A 27,441-nucleotide genomic window follows, 5' to 3' on the forward strand; every position below is an offset into this window, starting at 1 on the left:
GATATTTCCAACAGGTTGTCAGGAACGCTTTCCACAGGAAGCAAAATTTTGAAACCCAGAATATTTTTGTTTGTTTGTTTTTGCTATCAGCTTGTTCCATTTGCTTAAGTTCAACACAGCAGATCCGGTAGACATCCGCATGAGGATCCCACAAGTTTTATACCAGATGCCCTTTAAGACCAAGTCTAGTTGGAGAAACACATGTACAGCCCCCTGGTCTAACCAAGCAGTCTCCCATCCAAATAGCAATCAGGACCTACTCTCCTTGAATGCAGATGAAAGATTTCATTGTATGTAGCCATGTATTTACAAAACAATAAAGGTGCTTCTTCTTTTTTTCATTTTATTTCATTTATATAGCACCAAATCACAACAAAGCTGCCTCAAAGTGCTTCACACAAGTAAGGTCTAATGTTACCAACCACTAGAGCAAGAACACAGGTGACAGTGGTAAGAAAAAACTCCTTCTGATGATTTGAGGAAGAAACCTCAAGCAGACCAGACTCAAAGGGAAGACCCTGTGCTTGGGCCATGCTACCGACACAATTGACAAAATGAATGAACAGGAAATTTTGGGTGTCCGTGCCGGTGCACAGAAGAAGACACCCGCTCCCATCTCTGGATGGAGCTGCACCTCAAAAGGAGAGAGAAAAAAAAAAAAATCAGGCATTGGAAAAACAACAAATACAGTATAATTTGTCAGCATTAAGCAACAAGAAAAACAAAAGAAATACTAAGGTGATCGCCAGCCACTAGTCCTAAGCTTCACTAAAAAACCCAGAATTTAGATAAAGTTTGAGGCCGCAGCCTCAACTTTATCAGTCTACCCAATTTAAAAGGGTAGAAAGCATTGTACAACCCCTGGCAATAATTATGGAATCACCGGCCTTGGAGGATGTTCATTCAGTTGTTTAATTTTGTAGAAAAAAAGCAGATCACAGACATGACACAAAACTAAAGTCATTTCAAATGGCAACTTTCTGGCTTTAAGAAACACTATAAGAAATCAGGAAAAAAGATTGTGGCAGTCAGTAACGGTTACTTTTTTAGACCAAGCAGAGGAAAAAAATATGGAATCACTCAATTCTGAGGAAAAAATTATGGAATCTGTTGTGTGTTGGGGGGTGTGGCTGGATGTTTTGGTGTTCTTTTCTTTTCTTTGCTCTTCAGGTGGCATGGAAACTGATTCTTCTGTGGAGAAGGTGCTGGCTGAAGAGTCCTCACCCTCATCAACATCATGTGAAGCACCTGTGACTGGTGCTCACATGCAACCTTAAAGACTTTCAGCTGAAGCAGATAATTGGATGGCGTTCTGCATTTAAGGCATGTGTGATTCAAGCAGAACTGCCGGGAACTCGACCTTGTGATGTCCGTTTGTGAGACGCTGAGGACCGCGCCTGGGTTTGACACATCGAGCCCGTGAAGCAAGGAAGGGTGAGGACACATGCTGTCAGCACACATTAAAGGTGATTAAGTGTTCGACTAATTGTTGATAGTAACTTGGTGTTTTGTTACGCAGTATACTGGAATTGTGATGAGAATTGTGCAGTTTGCTTCTCACTGCTGTGGCGTGCAGGATAAGTGATCCTCCACTTGTTGTGAGAAGCTGCTCATTTGCATAAAGTTAAAAAAGATACAGACCTGAATGTGTTGCTGATAGCGTGTGTCTTTTGAAAGATATTGTTGTAACTGCTGACTTACCTCACCTCTTCTTTGCTTCACAGAGAGTCGGTTTGTCGTGTCCACCTGGGGGGTGTTTGGCAGTGGTAGTGAGTCCAGGAACGCCGGGCTTTGATCCTTGCGGGCGCTGGAGAGCGTGCCAACAGTCACTCCACCAGAGGGACGCTGTTTTTGTTTTTACACCTTTTATGCACAGTGGGGGTAATAAATATATTGTTTTTGGAACCACTTTTCTGGTTATTTGTAGCGCTGGGTTCCGTCTGACGCAGGTCCACTCCTCAACCCGCGTCGACACATAACAGAATCACCCTGTAAATTTTCATCCCCAAAACTAACACCTGCATCATATCAGATCTGCTCGTTAGTCTGCTTCTAAAAAGGAGTGAACACACCTTGGAGAGCTGTTGCACCAAGTGGACTGACATGAATCATGGCTCCAACACGAGAGATGTCAATTGAAACAAAGGAGAGTATTATCAAACTCTTAAAAGAGAGTAAATCATCACGCAATGTTGCAAAAGATGTTGGTTGTTCACAGTCAGCTGTGTCTAAACTCTGGACCAAATACAAACAACATGGGAAGGTTGTTAAAGGCAAACATACTGGTAGACCAAGGAAGACATCAAAGTGTCAAGACAGAAAACTTAAAGCAATATGTCTCAAAAATCGAAAAATGTACAACAAAACAAATGAGGAACGAATGGGAGGAAACTGGAGTCAACGTCTGTGACCGAACTGTAAGAAACCGCCTAAAGGAAATGGGATTTACATACAGAAAAGCTAAACGAAAGGCATCATTAACACCTAAACAGAAAAAAACAAGGTTACAATGGGCTAAGGAAAAGCAATTGTGGACTGTGGATTGTTGGGAAAGTGTAGGAACACGGACCCACAACAGGGGGCGCAAATGAGCGGACAATGGAGGAAGTCAAATAACACTTTTACTGTTGTGAAACAAGCACAACAAACACAACCGATTATAATAACATACAATAAGCTGAATCACAAAGGTGTCATGTGGGCAGGCTCGAAGATAGGAGACGTCTGTCCAAAGCAGAACCGGAACCACACGATTTCCTCCGCCACCGAACCCCGGGAATACTGGAGCCGCCAAGTCCTGAACTCCCAGGTGGCCACTGCCTCCGCTTGTCGGATCCGGTACTGCTGGCGAGGAACAGAAACAGTCAGATGTGGGTGCGCCTGCACCCAGCAACACGTAAGGTGGAAAACCACCTCCACCTCTCGTCAGGAAAAACACTGTAGTGCAGGAATGTGAGTACTTATCCAAAATACAGTCTCCTGCTGTTCTTTTCTCTTTCTGTGTAAAGGCAAAAAGTATTTAACGGTCAAAAGATAATCTGTTTGGCTGGATTCGTTACCTCCTTGGTAGAGCGATATCTCGGCAGAGAAGTGGAGATGACGTCTTGCAGATATACCGCTGCGGATCAGAAGATTGGTAACAGCTGTCGCAGGTGACAGCTGTCACCCCGGCTGCTCCTGTGAGATGGCAGCGCCCTCTGGTGCCTGGAGCCCGCACTCCAGGCAGGGTGCCCTCTGGTGGTGGTGGGCCAGCAGTACCTCCTCTTCAGCGGCCCACACAACAGGACCCCCCCCTCAACGGGCGCCTCCTGGTGCCCGACCAGGCTTGTACGGGTGGCGGAGGTAGAAATCGGCCAGGAGGGCCGGGTCCAGGATGAAGCTCCTCTTCACCCAGGAGTGTTCTTCGGGGCCGTACCCCTCCCAGTCCACCAAATACTGGAAGCCCCGGCCCATCCTTCGGACATCCAAAAGCCGGCGCACAGTCCAAGCCGGCTCGCCATCGATGATCCGGGCAGGAGGTGGTGCCGGGCCCAGAGTACAGAGGGGTGAGGTGTGATGTGGCTTAATCCGGGACACATGGAAAACGGGATGGATCCGCAGTGAGGCCGGAAGCTGAAGCCTCACTGCGGCTGGACTGATGACCTTGAGGATCGTAAACGGACCGATATACCGTTCCTGCAATTTAGGGGAGTCCACTTGGAGGGGAATGTCCTTAGTAGACAACCACACTTCTTGCCCTGGCCGATACGTAGGGGCCGGGGGCCGCCGACGGTCTGCATGGGCCTTCGTCCTCATCCGGGCCCTCAGCAAAGCAGAATGGGCGGCACGCCACACCCGACGGCACTTCCGCAGGTGGGCCTGGACCGAGGGCACACCGACCTCTCCCTCAACCACCGGAAACAAAGGAGGTTGGTACCCCAGACACACCTCAAAAGGGGAGAGGCCGGTGGCTGACGACACCTGGCTGTTATGGGCATACTCGATCCAGGCCAGATGGGTACTCCAGGCCGCCGGATACGCGACCGTCACGCAACGCAGGGCCTGTTCCACCTCCTGATTGGCCCGTTCTGCTTGCCCGTTGGTCTGGGGATGATACCCGGATGAGAGACTCACCGTGGCCCGCAGTTCACGGCAGAAGCTCCTCCAGACTTGCGAGGAGAACTGGGGACCGCGATCGGAGACAATGTCTGTGGGAATCCCATGCAGCCGGACGACGTGGTGGACCAGGAGGTCCGATGTCTCCTGGGCCGTCGGGAGCTTCGGGAGGGCCACGAAGTGGGCCGCCTTGGAGAATCGGTCCACTATCATGAGGATGGTGGTGTTGCCCTGGGACGGCGGGAGGCCCGTGACAAAATCCAGGCCGATGTGGGACCAGGGGCGATGGGGCACGGGCAGCGGCTGGAGCAGTCCCGAAGCCCTGCGATGATCGGCCTTGCCCCTGGCGCAGGTGGTGCAGGCCTGGATATAATCCCGGACGTCGGCCTCTAGGGACGCCCACCAGAAGCGCTGCCGGACAACTGCCACGGTTCTTCGCACCCCTGGATGACAGGAGAGCTTAGAGCCGTGACAGAAGTCCAGGACTGCAGCCCTAGCCTCTGGTGGGACGTAGAGTCTGTTCTTCGGCCCAGTTCTGGGGTCCGGGCTTCGTGCCAGGGCCTCCCGGACGGTTCTCTCTACGTCCCAGGTGAGGGTGGCCACGATAGTGGACTCCGGGATGATGGGTTCCGGTGGATCCGACAACTCCGTTTTGACTTCATCTTCATGTACCCGGAACAAGGCATCCGATCTCTGGTTTTTGGTCCCGGGACGGTAGGTGATCCGGAAGTCAAAATGGCCGAAGAACAGTGACCAGTGGGCTTGCCTGGGGTTCAGCCGCTTGGCGGTCCTGATATACTCCAGGTTCCGGTGGTCAGTGAAAACCGTGAATGGCACGGACGTTCCCTCCAACAGATGTCTCCACTCTTCAAGAGCCTCTTTCACCGCAAGGAGTTCTCGATTGCCGACGTCATAGTTCCGTTCGGCCGGGGTCAACCTGCGGGAAAAGTAGGCACACGGGTGAAGGACCTTATCGGTCTTCCCGCTCTGGGAAAGCACAGCTCCTATCCCTGAGTCTGAGGCGTCCACTTCAACCACTAACTGGCGACTAGGATCGGGCTGCACCAGAACGGGTGCAGACGAGAAGCGCCGTTTCAACTCCTTGAACGCGGCATCGCAACGATCCGACCAGGTGAAGGGGACTTTTGGGGAGGTCAGGGCTGTCAGGGGGCTAACTACCTGACTGTAGCCCTTAATGAACCTCCTGTAGAAATTAGCAAAGCCGAGGAACTGTTGCAGCTTCCTACGACTGGTGGGTTGGGGCCAGTCTCTCACCGCCGCGACGTTGGCCGGATCAGGAGCGACGGAGTTAGGGGAGATGATAAACCCCAGGAAGGACAAAGAAGTGCGGTGGAACTCGCACTTCTCGCCCTTCACAAACAGTCGGTTCTCCAACAACCGCTGCAGGACCTGACGTACATGCCGGACATGGGTCTCAGGATCCGGAGAAAAGATGAGTATATCGTCTAGATATACGAAGACGAATCGGTGCAGGAAATCCCGCAAGACATCATTAACTAATGCTTGGAACGTCGCGGGGGCGTTTGTAAGACCGAACGGCATGACCAGGTACTCAAAGTGACCTAAGGAGGTGTTAAATGCCGTCTTCCACTCGTCTCCCTTCCGGATCCGAACCAGGTGATACGCATTTCTAAGATCTAGCTTAGTGAACATTTGGGCTCCATGCAGGGGCGTGAACACTGAATCCAACAAGGGCAATGGGTATCGGTTACGAACCGTGATTTCGTTCAGCCCCCTGTAATCAATGCATGGACGTAGTCCGCCATCCTTTTTTCCCACAAAAAAGAAACCTGCACCCATCGGGGAAGTGGAATTCCGGATCAACCCGGCAGCTAAAGAGTCCTGGATGTAGGTCTCCATTGATTCGCGCTCAGGTCGTGAGAGGTTGTACAGCCTGCTGGACGGAAACTCAACGCCTGGAACCAAATCAATGGCACAATCGTACGGACGGTGCGGGGGAAGGGTGAGCGCCAGATCCTTGCTGAACACGTCCACAAGGTCATGGTACTCCACCGGCACCGTCCCGAGATTGGGCGGGACTCTGACCTCCTCCTTAGCCTGGGAACCGGGAGGAACCGAGGAACCTAAACATACCCGATGGCAGGTCTCGCTCCACTGAACCACTACCCCGGATGGCCAATCGATCCGGGGATTGTGTTTTAACATCCAGGGGAACCCGAGAATCACGCGGGAGGTGGCAGGAGTCACAAAAAACTCGATCTCCTCCCGGTGGTTCCCTGACACCACCAGAGTTACTGGAGGTGTCTTATGTGTGATTAAAGGGAGTAGGGAGCCATCTAGTGCCCGTACTTGCACAGGTGAAGTAAGTGCCACCAGAGGGAGCCCTGCCTCCCTGGCCAATTTGCTGTCTAGCAAATTCCCCTCAGAGCCCGTGTCCACCAGTGCTGGGGCCTGAAGGGTTAAATCCTCATAAAGGATTGTAACTGGGAGTCGTGTGGCAATATGGGTGTGTCCCACGTGAATGTCTCGGCCCACCCCTAGCCCAGTTTCTAGGGGCGGGCGTTGGTGTTTAACCGCTCGGGGCAGTCCCTTACCTCCGCGGACCAGCCTCCTCTGTCTATCTGGGGGTCTAAATGTGGCCCTGCTCGTGTCCATAGCTTCGTCAGCAGGGGGAGCTGTAACCACACGGAGCGTAGGGGCCGTGGAGCGTGGGGAGGGCGGAGCTCGGTCGGAACCGGAAGGGAGAGGGACGGCGCGTGCCCGGCCACGCCCTTCGTCTCGTTCCCGACGGCGTTCTTCTAACCGATTGTCTAATCGTATAACCAGATCAATAATCCCATCTAAGTCCCGTGGTTCGTCCTTAGCCACCAGGTGCTCCTTTAGGACCAACGACAGTCCGTTTACGAAGGCGGCGCGGAGGGCAGTGCTATTCCAGCCGGACCTCGCAGCCGCGATGCGGAAGTCGACTGCATAGGCAGCTGCGCTCCGGCGCCCCTGTCTCATCGACAGCAGCACGGCTGAAGCGGTCTCTCCTCTATTAGGGTGATCGAACACTGTTCTGAACTCCCTCACAAACCCATCATATGTCTGAAGGAGCCGTGAATTCTGCTCCCAGAGCGCTGTAGCCCAAGCGCGTGCCTCACCGCGAAGCAGATTTATTACATAAGCTATCTTGCTGGCATCAGTCGCGTACATGACAGGATGTTGTGCGAAGACGAGCGAGCACTGCATAAGGAAGTCCGCGCACGTCTCCACACAACCTCCGTACGGCTCTGGAGGGCTTATGTATGCTTCCGGGGAAGGTGGGAGGGGTCGTTGAACGACCTGTGGAACGTCACTGTTACGCACAGGGTCGACAGGAGGGAGAGCCGCAGCAGCGCCCTGAGGGCGCGCTTCCACCTGCGCGGCGAGAGCCTCCACCCTGCGGTTAAGGAGGACGTTCTGCTCGGTCATTAAATCCAACCGAGCCGTGAAAGCGGTGAGGATTCGCTGCAACTCACAGATCATTCCTCCTGTGGACGCCTGTGCGCCCTGTTCTTCCATTGGCCGTTCAACAGCCGGTTGACGCCCCTCGGGGTCCATGACGTTGGCCGAGATATCCTGTTGGGAAAGTGTAGGAACACGGACCCACAACAGGGGGCGCAAATGAACGGACAATGGAGGAAGTCAAATAACACTTTTACTGTTGTGAAACAAGCACAACAAACACAACCGATTATAATAACAGACAATAAGCCGAATCACAAAGGTGTCATGTGGGCAGGCTCGAAGATAGGAGACGTCTGTCCAAAGCAGAACCGGAACCACACGATTTCCTCCGCCACCGAACCCCGGGAATACTGGAGCCGCCAAGTCCCGAACTCCCAGGTGGCCACTGCCTCCGCTTGTCGGATCCGGTACTGCTGGTGAGGAACAGAAACAGTCAGATGTGGGTGCGCCTGCACCAGCAACACGTAAGGTGGAAAACCACCTCCACCTCTCGTCAGGAAAACACTGTAGTGCAGGAATGTGAGTACTTATCCAAAATACAGTCTCCTGCTGTTCTTTTCTCTTTCTGTGTAAAGGCAAAAAGTATTTAACGGTCAAAAGACAATCTGTTTGGCTGGATTCGTTACCTCCTTGGTAGAGCGATATCTTGGCAGAGAAGTGGAGATGACGTCTTGCAGATATACCGCTGCGGATCAGAAGATTGGTAACAGCTGTCGCAGGTGACAGCTGTCACCCCGGCTGCTCCTGTGAGATGGCAGCGCCCTCTGGTGCCTGGAGCCCGCACTCCAGGCAGGGTGCCCTCTGGTGGTGGTGGGCCAGCAGTACCTCCTCTTCAGCGGCCCACACAACATGGATGACTGGATGAAAGTCATATTCAGTGATGAATCTCGAATCTGCATTGGGCAAGGTGATGATGCTGGAACTTTTGTTTGGTGCCTTTCCAATGAGATTTATAAAGATGACTGCCTGAAGAGAACATGTAAAATTTTCCACAGTCATTGATGATATGGGGCTGCATGTCAGGTAAAGGCACTGGGGAGATGGCTGTCATTACATCATCAATAAATGCACAAGTTTATGTTGATATTTTGGACAATTGAAAGGATGTTTGGGGATGATGAAATCATTTTTCAAGATGATAATGCATCTTGCCATAGAGCAAAAACTGCAAAAACATTCCTTGCAAAAAGACACATAGGCTCAATGTCATGGCATAGGGTCAATGTCAATGAGCAGATCTGATTTGATGCAGGTCTTAATTTGGGGGATGAAAATTTACAGGGTGATTCCATAATTTTTTCCTCAGAATTGAGTGATTCCATATTTTTTTTCCTCTGCTTGGTCTAAAAAAGTAACCGTTACTGACTGCCACAATCTTTTTTCTTGATTTCTTATAGTGTTTCTTAAAGCCAGAAAGTTGCCATTTGAAATGACTTTAGTTTTGTGTCATGTCTGTGATCTGCTTTTTTTCTACAAAATTAAACAACTGAATGAACATCCTCTGAGGCCGGTGATTCCATAATTTTGCCAGGGGTTGTAACATACTATACCAGTATGCTAGCCATAGAAAGGGAAAATAAGTGCGTCTTAAGTCTGGACTTGAAAGTCTCTACAGAATCTGACTGTTTCATTGATGCAGAGAGATCATTCCACAGAACAGGGGCACAATATAAGTAAGCTCTGTGATCCGCAGACTTTTTATTCACCTTAGGGACACAAAGTAGTCCTGCATCCTGAGAACGCAGAGCCCAGGCCGGTACATAGGGTTAAATTAGGTCAGCTAGGTAAGGAGGTGCCAGTCCATGAATAATTTTATAGGTTAGTAGCAGAACCTTCCTGTCACAGGGACAGGAAGCCAGTGAAGAAAAGCCAAAATGGGTGTAATGTGGTCAAACTTTCTGCTTCCTGTCAAAAGTCTGGCAGCAGCATTTTGAACCGTTTGGAGACCCCTAACGCTGGACTGTGGTAAACCAGAAAATTGAATGTTGCATTAGTCCAATGTAGAAGAGACAAATGCATGAATCAGGGTCTCAGCATCAGCCATAGACAGGATATTTGTGATATTTTAATTTGAAAGTATAATTTGCAATAATTTATTGACTGCATTGCACTTTAAAAAGAGACTTGTTGGTGTAACCTAAAGAAAAGCTTAATTTGATCATTTGCATTTGAATACATTTATCCAAAGTAAGTTAAATGACATGAGTCGGGTTGTTATATGCACAACATTCCGTATGCATGTAATATTAAAAAAATGTTGGACCAACCTAAAAAATGCTTTATTTGGTAACACATTAAAAGAACTGTGTTCATGCAAATTATGTGAACATTTAATATTAAACCACTTTATTCCAGGATGTACAGTTAATCTGTTGATACAAATAAAGCTTTAAATTATTAATTCATTTGATCTGGCAGTTACATATGCAATATGGTGCATATAACCACCTGACTGTGCTTCTGGGACTCTTTGCACTTTTTTTTCTGTGCATGCATTGCTTTATTTATTTTTTGGACACTTCATTTACTTTGTGCAGCACTGAACCAATGATGTCAGTTATGCACAGCTGAATTAGTTTCCACCACCCCCCCCCCCACACACACACACTGTTTTTGACAGTTAGTTGGATTACTAAAAAACACTTCAGTCTCTACAAAATCTGGTGAAAACATTTGTTATATCCACAGGAGGAATGTTTCAAATTTTGGATTTTGGATGTGGTTTCTGGGTCTTTTTATTAGTTTCCTTGGTTACCTTGTTTCCTTGGTAAAATTGAGTATTTTTTGTGTTTTGAATCAAAGAGTGTAAAGTTTTCATTGCGAGCTAGAACTGAGTTCTAATGTTGCCTTTCAGAAACTCCACATCAAAACGGTACCAGCACAAACCAAATCGCACGCACTCGCGCTCACACTCAGGCTCGCACACCAGCTCTGCATGAATAGCTGAGGACATTTAGATGGATGAAAATCAGGAAAATTTGTAGCGGAGCGAGCGATTTGGAGCCAGATGTAGATCGGTTCAATCAACATGTATCTTCTGTGACGGGCTGCACATTTGATCTTGTTCGCTTTATCAGCTTTGATGTATATTTTGTTGTGTGGGCCGCCCGAAGGAATCAATCAAGGAATCAAGGAAATTTTATTGTCATATGCACAGAACAGAAGAACATCTTCCCTGCACAATGAAATGTGGCTACTGCATTTAACCCATCCTATTTGCCAGTAGGAGCAGAGGTCGCCATTAGGCGCCCGGGGACCAGCTCCAGATGTACATCCCTGCCTTGGTCAACAGCAGGGCTGAGCAAACCAACACCGACCCATAACAAACAACACACACAACACACAACACATAGGCCGGCCCGGTACATAAAACATATATATGAAAGCAAACACGAGGGAAAAGGAGAAAAAAAAAAAAAAAAAACCCTCATAGCTGCTGCATTACACAGCGGCAATGAGGAAAAAAAAAAAATCCCATCAGCACAAAAAACAATAATCACAGAGACAAAACAAGGACACAGGACGACAACCGAGAGTTGAAAGGACCAGTTTATCAGAACACTCCGGAAGGCAGCCAGTTCGGCGCTGTCAACGGCCTTGTCTGACAGTCTGGAGGGGGAAGGGAACAGCCCTGCGCAGGCTGAGAAAGTCCTGGACAGTTCACAGTTCACGTCAGAGCTGGAGAAGCTGAGGGGAGTGGGGAAGACCAGGGAGCGAGGCTTAAGTGTTGATCTTCTGAGGAGGTTCTTATCACAGCGACCTTGAAGTGCAGCTGTATTTGGGGAAGCCAAATGAATAGCCAGATTAACAGACGCCTGAAACATTCCACAGTTCTGAGAACAGAGTGGCTCTCAATGCATCTGAAATGTAGAATGTGGTCTTCACAGACGGTCATAGCGGGTTTCCAGGGCTGCGATCTTCCTCGAGATGTCATCCAACGCGCGGTTAACCCCCGCCGACTGCGCAGCCCACTGCCTTCCCAATCGAATCAATCATATAGGGCAGCTTGGAACGACCAATCAAAGCTGCTTCCACTTTCTTGATTTTCCCGGTAAACCAGCAGAGTGCCCGCTCCACACATCAGAAAGCCGGTCACCACCAAGCCGAATATGTACACATCTTCGACGTCCTCCACAGAAAGCATGTAAAGGCACATGACCTGCCATCTCCTCCACGAGTCCATCACGTAACCCATCACATGCGTCCCAGCAGGACAGGTCGGGTCCTCCGCTCCCGAAGGTCTTGAAGAAAAAATAGTGTCAATTGCATTCAGAGACCACTTTAACAGATCCATTTTTGTCATTTCAGAAGAGCAAAGCTGCAGCCTCACAGACAACACGCCACAAAAGCAGGAAAGATAAGGAGGGAGGGAGAAGAGAAAAGTGCGTCCGTCTCGGTCGAGTGCAAGCTGGCAAAAAAAAAAAAAAAGAGGAGGTACTGCTGGCCAACACCAGAGGGCGCTCTGCCTGTAGTCGGGCTTCAGGCACCAGAGGGCGCAGTTCGCCGCCAGGGACCCTGACAGCTGTCCTTCATCATCTCATCTAGCCATCCATAAAAGCCTGGAGAAGACACCACACCCCTGCCGAGAATCATCTGACATTCTCAGGTAAACTCTCAGCCGTCTTTGTCTGTTTCAGCTAAGCTTATTGTTGCAACGTACTTTGCTGCTAAGCTCGAAAAGCTGTACTTATATTCTGAGTTTGCAGACGTTTCAGTACACTTGCAGCTGGTCAGGAGGAGTTGGCGTTTCCACTCCTCAGCTGTTAAGTGAAATCAGGATCTGCACGACTGTGACATTGTGAGAAGTGGGAGGTGGTGTTTTTCTCCCTTCATTATCAGAAACTCTGCTGACTGTTTGCTGGGTGTGTGCACACACCCACCCTTGACTGTTTCTGCTCCCTGCCAGCAGTACCCGATCTGAGAGCTGGAGACGGTGGCCACCTGGTGACTCGGGACTTGGCGGCTCCGGTGTGTTTCCAGATCCATTGGCGGTGGAAATCGTGTGGGTCCCGGCTCTTATCTGGACAGGCGTCTTCTATCCTCGAGTCTGCCCACATGACACCAACTGTACAAATTGACTGTAGTATTGAATTGTATCCGTATTCGTTGTGCACATTTCACAACATTAAAAGTGTTACTCTTTATTTCCATTGACTGTTCATTTACGCCCCCTGTTGTGGGTCCGTGTCATTACACTTTCACACAACAGGATTTCTCGGCCAACTGTCATGGATCCTGAGGGGCATCAACCACTTGAGTGAACCACCAATGGAAACGCAGCAGGCACAGGGACCAGCAGGAGGCGTACTAGGTGAGCTGCAGCAAATTCTAACCGCCTTCACTGCTCGGTTGGATTTGGTAACCGAGCAGAACGTAATCCTCAATCGGAGGATGGAGGCTCTCACTGCTCAGGTGGAAGCGCACGCACAGGGCGCTGCTGCGGCACCTCCTCCTGCTGCCCGAGTGCCAGATACAGATATTCCAGTGGCCGTTCAACGAACCCTCCCCCCCGTCCCCTGAAGCATACATAAGTCCTCCTGAGCCATATGGAGGCTGTGTCAAAATGTGCGCTGATTTTTTAATGCAGTGTTCGCTCGTCTTTTCACAGCGTCCGGTCATGTACGCGTCTGATGCTAGCAAGGTGGCTTATTGTGGTGAATCTGCTTCGAGGAGAGGCACGTGCCTGGGCTACGGCACTTTGGGAGCAGAACTCACGGCTCCTTACTACATACACTGGGTTTGTGCGGGAGTTCAAACAAGTGTTTGATCATCCTAACAGAGGCGAGACCGCTTCGAACGTGCTGCTGTCGATGAGACCAGGGGCGTCGGAGCGCAGCCGAATATGCAGTCAACTTCTGCATCGCAGCAGCAAGGTCCGGCTGGAATAACGTTGCGCTCCGCGCCGCCTTCGTAAGCGGACTGTCTCCGGTCCTGAAGGAGCATTTGCTGGCGAAGGATGAGCCGCAGGATTTAGATGGGATTATCGATTTCGGTTATACGGCTTGACAACCGACTAGAAGAACATCGCCGGGAGCGAGGCGAGGGGCGTGGCCGGGCACGAGCCGTCCCTCTTCCTTCTGGGTCCGAACGGATGTCGTCGTCCGCCCGCTCCACTGCCAGAGCCCTCCGTGAGGCGACAGCTCCCCCTGCTGACGAAGCTATGGACACGAGCAGGGCTAAAGTAAATTAGAAGACAGACAAAGGAGGCTGGCCCGTGGGGAGTGTTTTTTCTGCAGCTCGAGTGAGCACATACAGAGAAATTGCCCCAAACGGTCAAAACTACAATGCCTGCCCTTAGAGACTGGGCTAAGGGTGGGCCATAACACTCACGAGGGGAAATCCCACAAATCCACACGAATCCCAGTTACGATCCTAAGTTGGGATTTAACCCTTCATGCCCCAGCACTGGGGACACGGGGGTCAGAGGGAATCTGCTGGATAGCAGATGGGCAAAGGAGGTTGGGCTCCCTCTAGTGGCCTCTTACCGTCACCATTGTCGGTGCGGGCACTAGATGGCACCCTACTTCCACTAATCACACATCAGACACAGCAGTGACAATGGTTGTGTCCTGGAAATCACAGGGAGGAGATTGTGTTTTATGTAACACCTTCTACCTCCCGAGTGATTCTGGGTTTTCCATGGGTGTTAAAACACAATTGCCGGATTGATTGGCCGTCTGGGGTTGTGACGCAGTGGAGTGAAACCTGCCACTGAGAGTGTTTAGGATCCTCGGTTCCACCCGGTTGTGACAGCTAAAGAGGAGGTTTTAGTCCCTCCCAATCTGGCGGCGGTGCCAGCTGAGTACCATGATCTTGCTGACGTCTTCAGCAAAGATCTGGCACTCACGTTGCCCCCACACCGTCCGTATGATTGTGCCATTGATTTGATACCGGGCGATGAGTACCCGTCCCAGCAGGCTGTACAACCTCTCAAGTCCGGAACGCAAATCAATGGAGACCTACATCCGGGACTCGTTAGCTGCCGGGTTGATCCAGAACTCCACCTCCCCGATGGGTGCTGGTTTCTTTTCTGTGGCAAGAAGGATGGCGGACTCTGTCCATGCATTGATTACAGAGGGCTGAACGAGATCACGGTTCGCAACTGATACCCGTTGCCCCTTCTGGATTCGGTGTTCACGCCCCTGCATGGAGCCCAAATATTTACAAAGCTGGATCTTAGAAATGCGTATCACCTGGTTCGGATCCGGAAGAGAGACGAGTGGAAGACGGCGTTTAACACCCCGTTAGGTCATTTTGAGTACCTGGTCATGCCGTTCGGTCTCACCAATGCGCCCGCGACGTTCCAAGCCTTGGTTAATGACGTCTTGCGGGACTTCCTGCATCGGTTTGTCTTCGTATATCTAGACGATATACTCATCTTCTCCCCAGATCCTGAGACCCATGTCAAGCATGTATGTTGTGTGGGCTGCCAGAAGAGGAGGTACTGCTGGCCCACCACCAAAGGGCGCCCTGCCTGAAGTGCGGGCTTCAGGCATGAGAGGGCGCTGCCGCCACGGACACAGCCGGGAGTGACAGCTGTCACTCATTAATTCCTGACAGCTGTCACTCATTCTTCATCATCGCACTCCATAAAACCCAGACGTCATCTCCACCTCATCGCCGAGATATCGTACTTCATTGGAGGTAATATCCTCAGCCGTTTGTGTTACAATATAATTTGTATATTGTGAGTGTTTGCAGGAGTACCGGTACCTCTGTCGGTGGAAGCTGAGAGAGCGCTGGAAGGCACTCTTTTCCCCTGAGGAATCATTGCGGTACTCTGCAAGTTTCTGAGTGAGAGGTGGAGGTGGCATTCCCACCGTTGTTGGTTACTGGGTGTGCACACACCTACACTTGACTGTCTTTGTTCTCGCCAGCAGTACCAGATCCGACAGTTGGGGACGGTGATCACCTGGGAATTCGGGACTTGGCGGCTCCAGTATTCACCAGGTTCGGTGGCGGCGGAAATCGTGTGGTTCCGGCTCTTCTCAGGGCAGACGTCTTCTATCCTCGAGCCTGCCTACACGTCACCTTTGTGGATTGACTGTAATCTTATTCTGAGATTGTCTGTATGTTTGTTGTGCTCCTTCACAACATTAAATTGTTACTTTTTGGCTCATCTATTGACCGTTCATTTGCGCCCCCTGTTGTGGGTCCGTGTCACTACACTTTCACAACACATGTACGTCAGATCCTGCAGCGGTTGTTGGAGAACCGGCTGTTTGTGAAGGCGAGAAGTGTGAGTTCCACCGCACTTCTTTGTCCTTCCTGGGGTTTATAATCTCCTCCAACTCCATCGCCCCTGATCCCGCCAAGGTTGCGGCGGTGAGAGATTGGCCCCAACCAACAAGCTGCAACAGTTCCTCGGTTTGCAAACTTCTATCGAGGTTCATTAAGGGCTACAGTCAGGTTGTTAGCCCCCTGACAGCCCTGACCTCCACTAAAGTCCCCTTCACCTGGTCGGATCAGTGCGAAGCCCGCGTTCAAGGAGTTGAAACAGCGGTTTTCAACTGCACCAGTTCTGGTGCAGCCTAACCCTGATCGCCAGTTTATTGTCGAAGTGGATGCCTCTGACTCAGGGATAGGAGCCGTGCTGTCCCAGAGTGGGGAGTCCGATAAGGTACTCCATCCTTGTGCCTATTTTTCCCGCAGGTTGACCCCGGCTGAAAGGAACTATGACGTCGGCAATCGGGAACTTCTGGCAGTGAAAGAGGCTCTTGAGGAGTGAGAAACCTTCTGGAGGGAGCCTCGGTTCCCTTCACGGTTTTCACGGACCATCGGAACCTGGAATACATCCGGACCGCCAAGCGTCTGAACTCCAGGCAAGCCGTTGGTCACTTCTTTGGTCGGTTTGACTTCCAGATCACGTATCGCCCGGGACTAAAAACCAACAGTCCGATGCACTGTCCCGGGTGCATGAAGAGGAAGTCAGGCCAGAGCTGTCAGATCCACCGGACACCATCATCCCCGAGTCCACTGTCGTCGCAACCCTCACCTGGGACGTGGAGAAGACCGTCCGGGAGGCCCTGACACGACACCTGGACCCCGGATGGACCTAAAGACCGGCTGTACGTCCCACCAGAGGCCAGGGCTGCGGTCTTGGACTCTGTCACGGTTCGAAGCTCTCCTGTCACCCAGGGGTGCGTAGAACCGTGGCAGTGGTCCAGCAGCGCTTCTGGTGGGCGTCGATGGAGACCGACGTTACGGGAGTACGTCCAGGCCTGCACCACCTGTGCCAGGGGCAAGGCTGACCATAAGAAGGCCCAAGGGACTCCTCCAGCCGCTGCCGTGCCTTGTCACCCCTGGTCCACATAGGCCTGGACTTCGTCACGGGTCTCCCGCGTCCCAGGGTATGATGGACCATCCTGATGATAGTGGACCGGTTCTCAAGGCGGCCCACTTCGTGGCCCTCCCGAAGCTCCTGACGGCCCAGGAGACTGCTGACCTCCTGGTCCACCATGTCATGCGTCGCATGGTATCCCACGAACGTAGTCTCGGATCGGTGGTCCGCAGTTTTCCCTCGCAAGTCTGGAGGAGTTTCTGCAGGGAACTGGGGGGCCACCGTGAGCCTCTCGTCCGGGTACCACCCTCAAACCAATGGACAGGCAGAGCAGACGAATCAAGACCTGGAGCAAAACTCTGGCGGTGTGTCACCTCCGCACACCCGACGGACTGGAGTCAACATGGGGATCATAGACAAAGGCGCTCAGCCAGATAGACTCAAAAATGCCAGCTGATCAAGGCTCAGACACTCACCTGAAGCTCCCTGTGCACAGAGACCAAACCTGGATGCTGCTCACGGTTTGATATCCAAATACACACATGTGGCAACAGTTTTCCAGGCAGATCCAAGTGGCAATTTGACAATAACACAACATTAAAAATTTAACCACACCATCTCGCTTCAGAGCTGTCAATGTTTGTCAAAGTAACAATCTTGTATTCCACAATACACGTCAAAAATGTCTGATACACATAACCGCAGCACACTATATGAGCCATTTTCCCAAAAAGGGATAGGTTTGGTTGGAACCAATACTGCTTCCAAAACTTGATTTTCATGAGATTTGGCGCAATCTTGTAGTACAGCATAAAACTGACTGGTACAGGTTCAAGATCCAGAGCCAGTTTATTCCTCCCCTATTTTTCTCAAAATTATGAAATGGGACATTTTCTATCAGTGTCTCAAATAATCAAACCAGATACACTGAGTGAGAACACAAACAGAAACACAGAAAACAGTGTGCTGAGTCCAAAGTTGTTACTCAAAGTTCACGAACAGTCCAACATTAAAGGCAGGGAGTCGGTCAGCATTGCAACGGTGCTCATGGGGGGGTTAAGTTTCACATGTCAACATATCGCTCTTCAAGACAAAAAAATGAGGGGAGGGGGAGCAAGTTGAAAAGGGACAGGAACTCAGTTTAGCACATGTGCACACCACAGAGTGTGATGCAATTTAACATAAGGACTTTTAAATTCTGAAAGTATGTAAGATAGATAAATAAACACATAGGCTGGCAAGTTGGTGCAGTAGTTAACACTGTTGCCTGACAGCAAGAAGGTCCTAGGATCGGTTCCTGCCTGAGCAGTTCTCTGTGAAGTGATCTCCCTGTGCCAATAAAACAGTCAGATTCTGTAGAGACTTTCAAATCCAGACTTAAGACGCATTTATTTTCCCTTTCGTATGGCTAGCATACTGGTATAGTATGGTACTATGCTTCCTACCCTACCCCAAATCGGTTGACATTTCAAGAAGAAAAGAAAGTCAATCCAGTTTATTTGTAGGTGTTTCCCATCAAAGCTCCACACTATCAATATGGTAATGCTCTGGTATTTGTGTTTAAATTCAGGAACCACACTACAATTAAACAATGGTGCATCTGTGGATTTGACAGCTGACACCATCATTTTCTGCCATTTTTCTCTCAGACAGCCTTGTTAACAAAATAGTGTTATTTATAAACACTGTTATTGCAATATACAAACTCCGTTTAGGAGCACTAATATTACCATAAACTGAGCTAATTTTTAACAATTTTGGGTCAGGTCAGGTCTGAGCATGCCTTGGTGCTGCATGTTACAGCCTCCACTACACTCCACCTCCACCTTGGGTCCTAGATGAAACCCCCAGGCAGGTAACTGGTCTATTCCCATCTGTCAAATGAAGCCATCTATACACCACAGCAACATATGTTGGTGACCCCTTGGCATTTACCAGTTGCTGGGGTCTTCAGAGACAAGACATCTGTGTGCTGGATTATGCACAGAGAAGCAGGACACATAGTCATGGGTCATGACATATTATTCAATCCTGCATTTCTTTTTCCTCTCGCCTCTGGTTTCACATCTCCTCTCCAATTCTCTCTATCTGGTCTCTGGCTCCCTATGGTGTACTATCTCTGCAATATCCTGTGTTTTAATTCAGACTAATTTCCACAACTGTCCCCAGTTTTTGTTATCTCCCAAGCAATTTATGATCTCCCTGTCTTGTCACTTTTGCTGTATTGTTAAGCATTTTCCATGTCTTCCTGGTGTCTCTCATTATGTTCCATGTTACTGACCTTTGCTGCCATCCTGTGTTCCTGATTTTTTCCCACTCCATGTTAGATTATCATTTCTCTGCATACTCTTAATTATTGAACTTGTTTCTTTGTTCTCTGTTGTTGGATAACCCTCTGTTGCCTCCCTTTTAAAGACGGTCAATTGTTTGGACTAATCACTTGTGTCCCTGGTCTCTGCTTTGTACTGTGTTACCATTCAGCCATTACCATTTACCATCACCATTTACCATTTTGTTCATGGTCAATACCCTGAAGACTTCATAATAAAGAACTCTCTACTTTAATCATCTAGTCTATTCTCTGCATTGGGGTCACACATATATTCCCTGTTAGACATATGACCATAGTGTCATATCTAATGTTCCCTCACAATGCAAGTCCTACTCTTCATCCAAGTCTCTTGAAGTAATTATTTGAGACAACAACACCAAGGATTCTTCAACAAGACCTCGCGTTAGCTCACTTTTCCGCCACATTGCCTCAGTATCACTTTTGGAGGTTTTGACTTTCATCCTAAATTGCTTAAGCCCAATTGAAACTTGCTTTAGAAATAAAACTGTGTGCATTTTTCTAATGCTATGCACAGTGTGTATTGTAACATTTCAAAACTGCACCACAAATAATTTTAAGCATTTCAATGTAGCAGCCAACAATGAGTGTCTATGTAAAGCTTTCAGGGCTTAATGCTGTCTTGGGCAGATAGTAATCATCAATTATCAGAGAATAGAGCATCATCACTCTCTTATCGAGTGCTTTAATTTGAGATTTTATCTTCATTGTTTATATATCTGACCACACAAGTCCCACTTTTGCACGTGTAGTGCATTTGAGACCCCTCTGTGCAACTGTTGCATCCGTTATGTTTCTGAAGAGATTGTAAGTCTCACTGTGTAGCAATGTTCAGTTTGAAGATGGCGGACAATCACGACTTTGCAGAAAGTCCTCCAAGAAAACCATTCAAACATTCCAAATGCCTCTGACGAATAATGTGGTCAGACTCCAATCAGCAAACATTTGTTTGTAATTTTTCAAAAGTGGTGACCCTTCCTTCTGGGGGTTAGTGGAGGAGTGGCCCATTAGGGAATCTTTGTTCTGGTCCAGAGGTGCAGGGCTACTTTGACAACTTGTAGCAGGACAATCACCGATATCACATTTAAACACCATCCAATGCACAAATAAATATGAATCCATGGAGGAGTAGTTAGCACTGCTGCCTCATAGCAAGAAGGTCATGGGTTCAATTCCCACCTGTGGCCTTTCTGTGTGGAGTTTGCATGTTCTCCCCATGTTTGCGTGGGTTTACTCCAATTTTTTTTCCCACATCCAAAGATATGCAGGTTAGGTGAATTGGAAACTTTATAATTGTCCAGCCTCCCTGGACTTTGCAAGACATTTGCAAGTCTCCCTTGCAACAGAGCTCTTGATCTCAATGGGACTTACCTGATTAAATAAAGTTTAAATTATCACTTAGGTCATGCGTGCAGTAGTAATGTTGTCAGAATTTTAGGCTGTTTGATGGTGACTCATTAGGTTGTTTGACAGTAATTTATCTTTGAAAACTCTTGTACATACATTTTAAGCTGCTTAGTTCATGGATTGTGGAAAAACAATGTGTGATGGCATCTCAACTTTACTACATATAATCAGATGTTAAATGCCAATGAGAAGCTGTAGAAATAACTTAACTATCAGAAACATAGACCATCTAAACACAGAAGAACTCAAAGTTTGAATTTTATACCTCACAGGTTACAATCAGTTGTATAGACCACTTGTGACTTGCTGCAACGGATGAATTGAACCTAGTGTGAAAACATCACCTTTATCCTGTTGCACAGGATGAACGCATTGTTGTTGGTTGTCTTACCTCTGCCTGAAAGCCTTCGACCAAGATTGCCACCAGCAGGTTAAAAAGGACGTAGTTGCCAAACGTCATGAGGGCTACAAAGTAAAGTGCTGCAAGTGGAGAAGTGGCTGCCATGCCATTGTATAAAACAACATTCCAGTCCTCCTGGGTCAGAATCTGACAGAATTATACACAACAAGAACTTAAAATTACACATTTTCTCAGCACATGCAATAATATACATAATATAGTTAAATTCAGTTATAATGCAAAGGCCAGTCGGCATTGAATGCTTGAGTCAGCAACAATCCTGTATCAAAACAAAGAAATATAGGCATTGCAGCGGCATCCATGATCCTAAGTCAACTCAACACTGCACCATATGCTCAATTTGATATTGATATGCAACAAACACCCTATATATCCTATAATCCATTGCACAGGTTGCAATTTTGCAAAGTGCACAATCTCTGCATCTCTCATGCAGAAGTGTCACCTCATTTTACTGCAGGTATGCAAATTTAAATTTTAAATGCTTATTGATAGTTTAGATTCCTCCACACCAGAGTGCAGACATAATTCAACAAGTGCGAGTATGTAAATAGTACAGTGACATGTTTAATGAGTACCTGAAAAACTGTAACGATGGCCCAGAGCAGAGAGTCAAAGTTCTTCCTGTCTGGTACTGTGTCCCCGGTCTCTGTCTTCAAACTGAATTTACAGCCAAAGATGTGCATGCCCAGGATACTGCAATACAACAACTAACCAAGTTAACACACTGGACACAACAAGCCATATGTTCTGGAGGATAAGTTGCATCTGTTAACAAATACATTGTGAAGAGGACAAAAATGTGTATACGCCACACCTTTTTCTGTCTGTGGAACTCACGTTGCAACACAGCATTTCCCTGGGAGTGAGTTTAACAATGGACAGAAACTCAGAGTAGCACATGTGTACACCACAGCCTAGCTGGTCTTAACATTAGGACTCCTGAATTATGTTGGAAAACATGTTGGATGTTATTTGACGTCATTTGGACCGAAGAAGTCATCAGATGGGCACAGATTGCACAACAATGGAAACGATACAAACAAATCCTGAGCCCTATATAATAATTATTTTTATTAGCTCTTTAATTTGGGATTTTTTTGCTATGGTATAGTGTACTTTTATTATTGCCATATTTTTTATTATTGGAATTTATTTTGTTTAGTGCTTTGATTTGTCAGAAAGACAAGTTATTATTATATTATTATATTATTGATGATGAAAACATGATTTTTTAGCATTTATAGTGTGATTTTGTTTTGTTTTTTTGGGGGGGGGGGTGTTTGTTGGTATATGAGTCACACCATTGTACACTTTTCAGGACCTCCAAAATCAATGAAATTGGGTGAAGTGACTTATACTCTGGGATATACAGTACGTTCTTTTTACAGAACACTGAAAGGTGACTGGCTACAACCTGCCATTACTGTAGGACCTGGAATCCTTTGGGTTATAACGGGCTGGAAAGCATATTTTTGGTGGCCCCTCCCAGTCTGGTCACCGCCTCTTACAACAACTGGTCTCTGGCAAGACACTGTAGTCCAACAGGATTAAAACTGTTTTCCCACTGCAGTTGGCCTCATGGACAAGATTCGGGGGTCCGATCGTCACAGACTGCCACAACAAATGACCTTTCACAATCATCTGAACATCACATAAAATGCTCTAACAACAATTTGTCATCTTTTTCTCATAAGTTGTTAATGGACTGTGTTTCTATAAGACTTTTTCCATCTTTTGTACACACAGTCCACTTTATAATGCCCCCCCCCCCCCACACACACACCAGTGTCCGTGTGTGGCAATGCAAGGTGCTCAACTATATCTTTGTGATGATCCTGTCTGATGGGGAATCAAACCAAGGATCCTTTGGCAACAAGCCCACTGCTTTATTAATTAATCGTATCCACTGTTATGGGTTTTGAGATCAAATGTCACACCTGAAGAGCTTACAGACTCACTCGGATGGTGGACGGAGGTGTTTGGCAATTCTCATATCTTTACAGGTGATTGAAGGCCCAAGTCTTTAGGGTCCTGGTGCTTCCTGTCTTACTGTATCATTGTGAGACATGGATGCTGACCAGTGACCTACAGCAATGACTAGATGTCTTTGGTACTTTGTCATTTCAGAGGATCCTTTGGTACTACCGGAATGACTGTGTCGAATGACATTTAGGTCATGTCACATATTTCTTTGTGCATGACCCTGCACACTGGTGCTTCAGTGTTGAGGACACCAGTGTCTGGAGAAGGACAAGGGAATGTCCATATTTCACTTGATCCAGCAGGGATGGTTGGTTCCAAATGGTGAGGATGGACCTGTTGTCTGCCTGGGTGGTTGTCATGCAAGACCTGTGGTTGTTCCACGTGGTGTTGGATGCAGTGGGCCATGGCACCAGTGCATGCTAACAGACTCTAATTGACTTGTATCCGCTGCATACCTGCAGCATGTTGCACAGTGTTGCTCACTGCACTGTTTGTTTTTTTGTATCCTGTTCAAATGAACTTAAACTCTTTTGGCTGTTGTTATGCAACATTAGACCAAAGTGTACATGAAAACCTATTCAGCAATAAATCATTTCTGGTAAAATATTTTTATTCTCGCAGTCTGCCTATAATAATTGACTGCAGGGTATCCAGACATCATCGTCTGCTATTGTGAGTTTTTATTAAATATCCTCAACTGCTGCTCGTGTAAGGAGCACCTTCAAATGCCTGTGCCTAAAAGCCATATAATTAACCTTAGTAGATGTAATTAATTGCGTGCATGATGTTAAGATTAATATGCATGGTGTCGTGCAGCTGGTGTATGATATAGGAGCTTATTATCATCCTCAAGTAGAATGGTGAGATATGGCCCTGCCGTAGAACCATAAATCGGATATTTAGATGAATCACATCAAAAACAAGTCCTTCACATCTGAATGCAGACAGAGTTTGTGTTCTGACAAATTCTTGGTAATTTGTGTTCATGTCATTGAACAAAAGAAAATTACAAGGACTGCTTATTGAGTGTGGAGTGAACCAGAAAACAACCGAAACAAGAAGATCAAGGACTGATTGTCCTCTGAAGCGGCCTGCAGGCTGTCTGAGTGTTGCTGTCATTGTCTGAGCTTCAACAACAGTCTGCTTGTTACATCGTCTCACTTCTTTAAAAGCTTGTTCAATTATAACCAGATCTTCTAATTTGCACCTCTTATTGTGCACCAAGGATCAGTAGCTGCTGTGGAGTACTTTGATGTCCAATGGTGGCCTGTTCTGCATGTGTAGAAACAAAGCTGCATGAAAAAGCAAACTGAATGATCGCCATGGGATGCGTATAGACATTCAATATACAACATACAACACCAAGTTAGAAAAACGGGGAACTATGTTGAATGCAAAACAGCATTTCTTACATTTGCTGTAACTTCTATTTTGTTGATTGGATGAACCCAAGATATTACAGGTACTTTCTGGTCAACTCCATTTCATTTGTTATATACATTCATTCCTGCTTTTAGTGGCTGCAACACATTCCAAAAAAGTTTAAATACAAAAGCATTTTACAAGAGCATTTGCTGTTCCCTCTAGAAACACTTAAAAAGTTTAGGCATTGGCATTAACAAGTGATGAAGAATTTCAGAGATCATTTTGTCACTTTCTTCCTATAATCGTCACACATCTTGTTACATTTTTTATTCTTCCATGCATCGTATTGTTCACTCTCTTCAAAAAGTTCTGGAATATTGATTCATTTAAATGGAAAACACTTTTCGACTGTGATGGTCAAACCCAGATACCTCGGAGCCCACATAACTCAATGCCACTTTGAGACTGAGTGCCTTTTTTGCACGGTAAAGCTTTAAGTGGCATTTGTGAATGCATCTCTATACTGTGTTGCTTGACAAAGATTTCCCAAAGTAACGTTTACACAAGTGTTTATATCAGCTATTGATGAATGATGTTCCTGAGCAGTGCAGTGCTGCTGAGAGATTGGGGATTATGGATGTTCATCTTAGTCATTTGCTTTGGGCGCTTCACAAATTGAAATTGCTCCAGGGAAATATACAAATTCCTTCCACTCTTTTTTTTGAAGAACGCTGTTTTTGAACATTTCAATAATTTCTCACATATTTGTTGACAAACTGGAGATTCTCTGCAAATCTTTGTTCCTCAAAGACTCAGCCATTCATGGACACTGCTTCTGTTTTCAAATCATGATTCCAATCAACTCTTGACACCATCTGTTTTAAATACATTATTTTTTTTTAACTATTGATGATCCCTAAATTGCCCCCAACCCAGTTTCTTGGAATATCTGCAGAAATGCAATGAACCAGAAGTCAAAATAAATGTAAGAACCACTGCCTTTATTTTTATTTCATTTTATTTTGCATTTTCCACACTATTCCAACATTTTCTGGTTTGGGTTTGTAGTATCTTTGTCTCCTTACCTGAAGATAAAGATAAAGAGCATAAGGAGCATACAGAAGGTGGCCACATTGTCCATGGTCTTCATGAGGACTACCAGCTGTCGCCGCAGAGCCGGCATGAACCTGACCAGCTTCAGCACCCTGAGAAGCCTGAAGGTCCTCAGAACCGACAAACCCCATCTGATTGGCCAGCGATCTCACACACACTGGAGGAAAAAAAAAAAAAAAAAAAAAAAGAAGTGAAGCAAACAGTCAACCATTTGATGTCTGCAAAACAACTGGATTAAAGGTGCTCACAGAAACAAAGCGACACCCACAATTTTCCATCTCCATGACTGCCCCACAACAGTGGTGCCACCGTCAGGCATATGTGGTGCCACAGTGCATTTGTGACCAGTCTAGAATAATATTATGTACATATGTGAGTACAACTTTACTTTTAACCAAACTATCAGCAACCATATTCATGAGGGCTGCAATGGAGACACTCTGTAATTCTCACCAAATCACAGACAGCTGTTTAACTGGGGCTTCAGATAACATGTAGCAGGTCAGTCAGGTCTCAGGAGCATCATGTGATGCTTTTTGTCATCATAAAAGCACATTAAATATCTGTTTTGTTACAAAATAAACTGATATAACATGACAGCAATTTTGCAGTTTTACAGCATTCCATTGTTCTTGATATTTCCAACAGGTTGTCAGGAACGCTTCCACAGGAAGCAAAATTTTGAAACCCAGAATATTTTTGTTTGTTTGTTTTTGCTATCAGCTTGTTCCATTTGCTTAAGTTCAACACAGCAGATCCGGTAGACATCCGCATGAGGATCCCACAAGTTTTATACCAGATGCCCTTTAAGACCAAGTCTAGTTGGAGAAACACATGTACAGCCCCCTGGTCTAACCAAGCAGTCTCCCATCCAAATAGCAATCAGGACCTACTCTCCTTGAATGCAGATGAAAGATTTCATTGTATGTAGCCATGTATTTACAAAACAATAAAGGTGCTTCTTCTTTTTTTCATTTTATTTCATTATATAGCACCAAATCACAACAAAGCTGCCTCAAAGTGCTTCACACAAGTAAGGTCTAATGTTACCAACCACTAGAGCAAGAACACAGGTGACAGTGGTAAGAAAAAACTCCTTCTGATGATTTGAGGAAGAAACCTCAAGCAGACCAGACTCAAAGGGAAGACCCTGTGCTTGGGCCATGCTACCGACACAATTGACAAAATGAATGAACAGGAAATTTTGGGTGTCCGTGCCGGTGCACAGAAGAAGACACCCTCCCATCTCTGGATGGAGCTGCACCTCAAAAGGAGAGAGAAAAAAAAAAAAATCAGGCATTGGAAAAACAACAAATACAGTATAATTTGTCAGCATTAAGCAACAAGAAAAACAAAAGAAATACTAAGGTGATCGCCAGCCACTAGTCCTAAGCTTCACTAAAAAACCCAGAATTTAGATAAAGTTTGAGGCCGCAGCCTCAACTTATCAGTCTACCCAATTTAAAAGGGTAGAAAGCATTGTACAACCCCTGGCAATAATTATGGAATCACCGGCCTTGGAGGATGTTCATTCAGTTGTTTAATTTTGTAGAAAAAAAGCAGATCACAGACATGACACAAAACTAAAGTCATTTCAAATGGCAACTTTCTGGCTTTAAGAAACACTATAAGAAATCAGGAAAAAAGATTGTGGCAGTCAGTAACGGTTACTTTTTTAGACCAAGCAGAGGAAAAAATATGGAATCACTCAATTCTGAGGAAAAAATTATGGAATCTGTTGTGTGTTGGGGGGTGTGGCTGGATGTTTGGTGTTCTTTTCTTTTCTTTGCTCTTCAGGTGGCATGGAAACTGATTCTTCTGTGGAGAAGGTGCTGGCTGAAGAGTCCTCACCCTCATCAACATCATGTGAAGCACCTGTGATGGTGCTCACATGCAACCTTAAAGACTTTCAGCTGAAGCAGATAATTGGATGGCGTTCTGCATTTAAGGCAT

General features: G+C 47.0%; 1 protein-coding gene across 1 annotated transcript in view; it reads right to left on the reverse strand.

The window, feature by feature from the left end:
• The window catches only part of LOC117525795 (voltage-dependent T-type calcium channel subunit alpha-1I-like), a 364,422-nt gene that overhangs the window by 134,528 nt on the left and 202,453 nt on the right, over positions 1-27,441 (reverse strand). The window lies entirely within an intron of this gene.

Source organism: Thalassophryne amazonica, chromosome 15, assembly GCF_902500255.1.
Source record: "Thalassophryne amazonica chromosome 15, fThaAma1.1, whole genome shotgun sequence".
Taxonomy (NCBI): Eukaryota; Metazoa; Chordata; class Actinopteri; order Batrachoidiformes; family Batrachoididae; genus Thalassophryne; species Thalassophryne amazonica.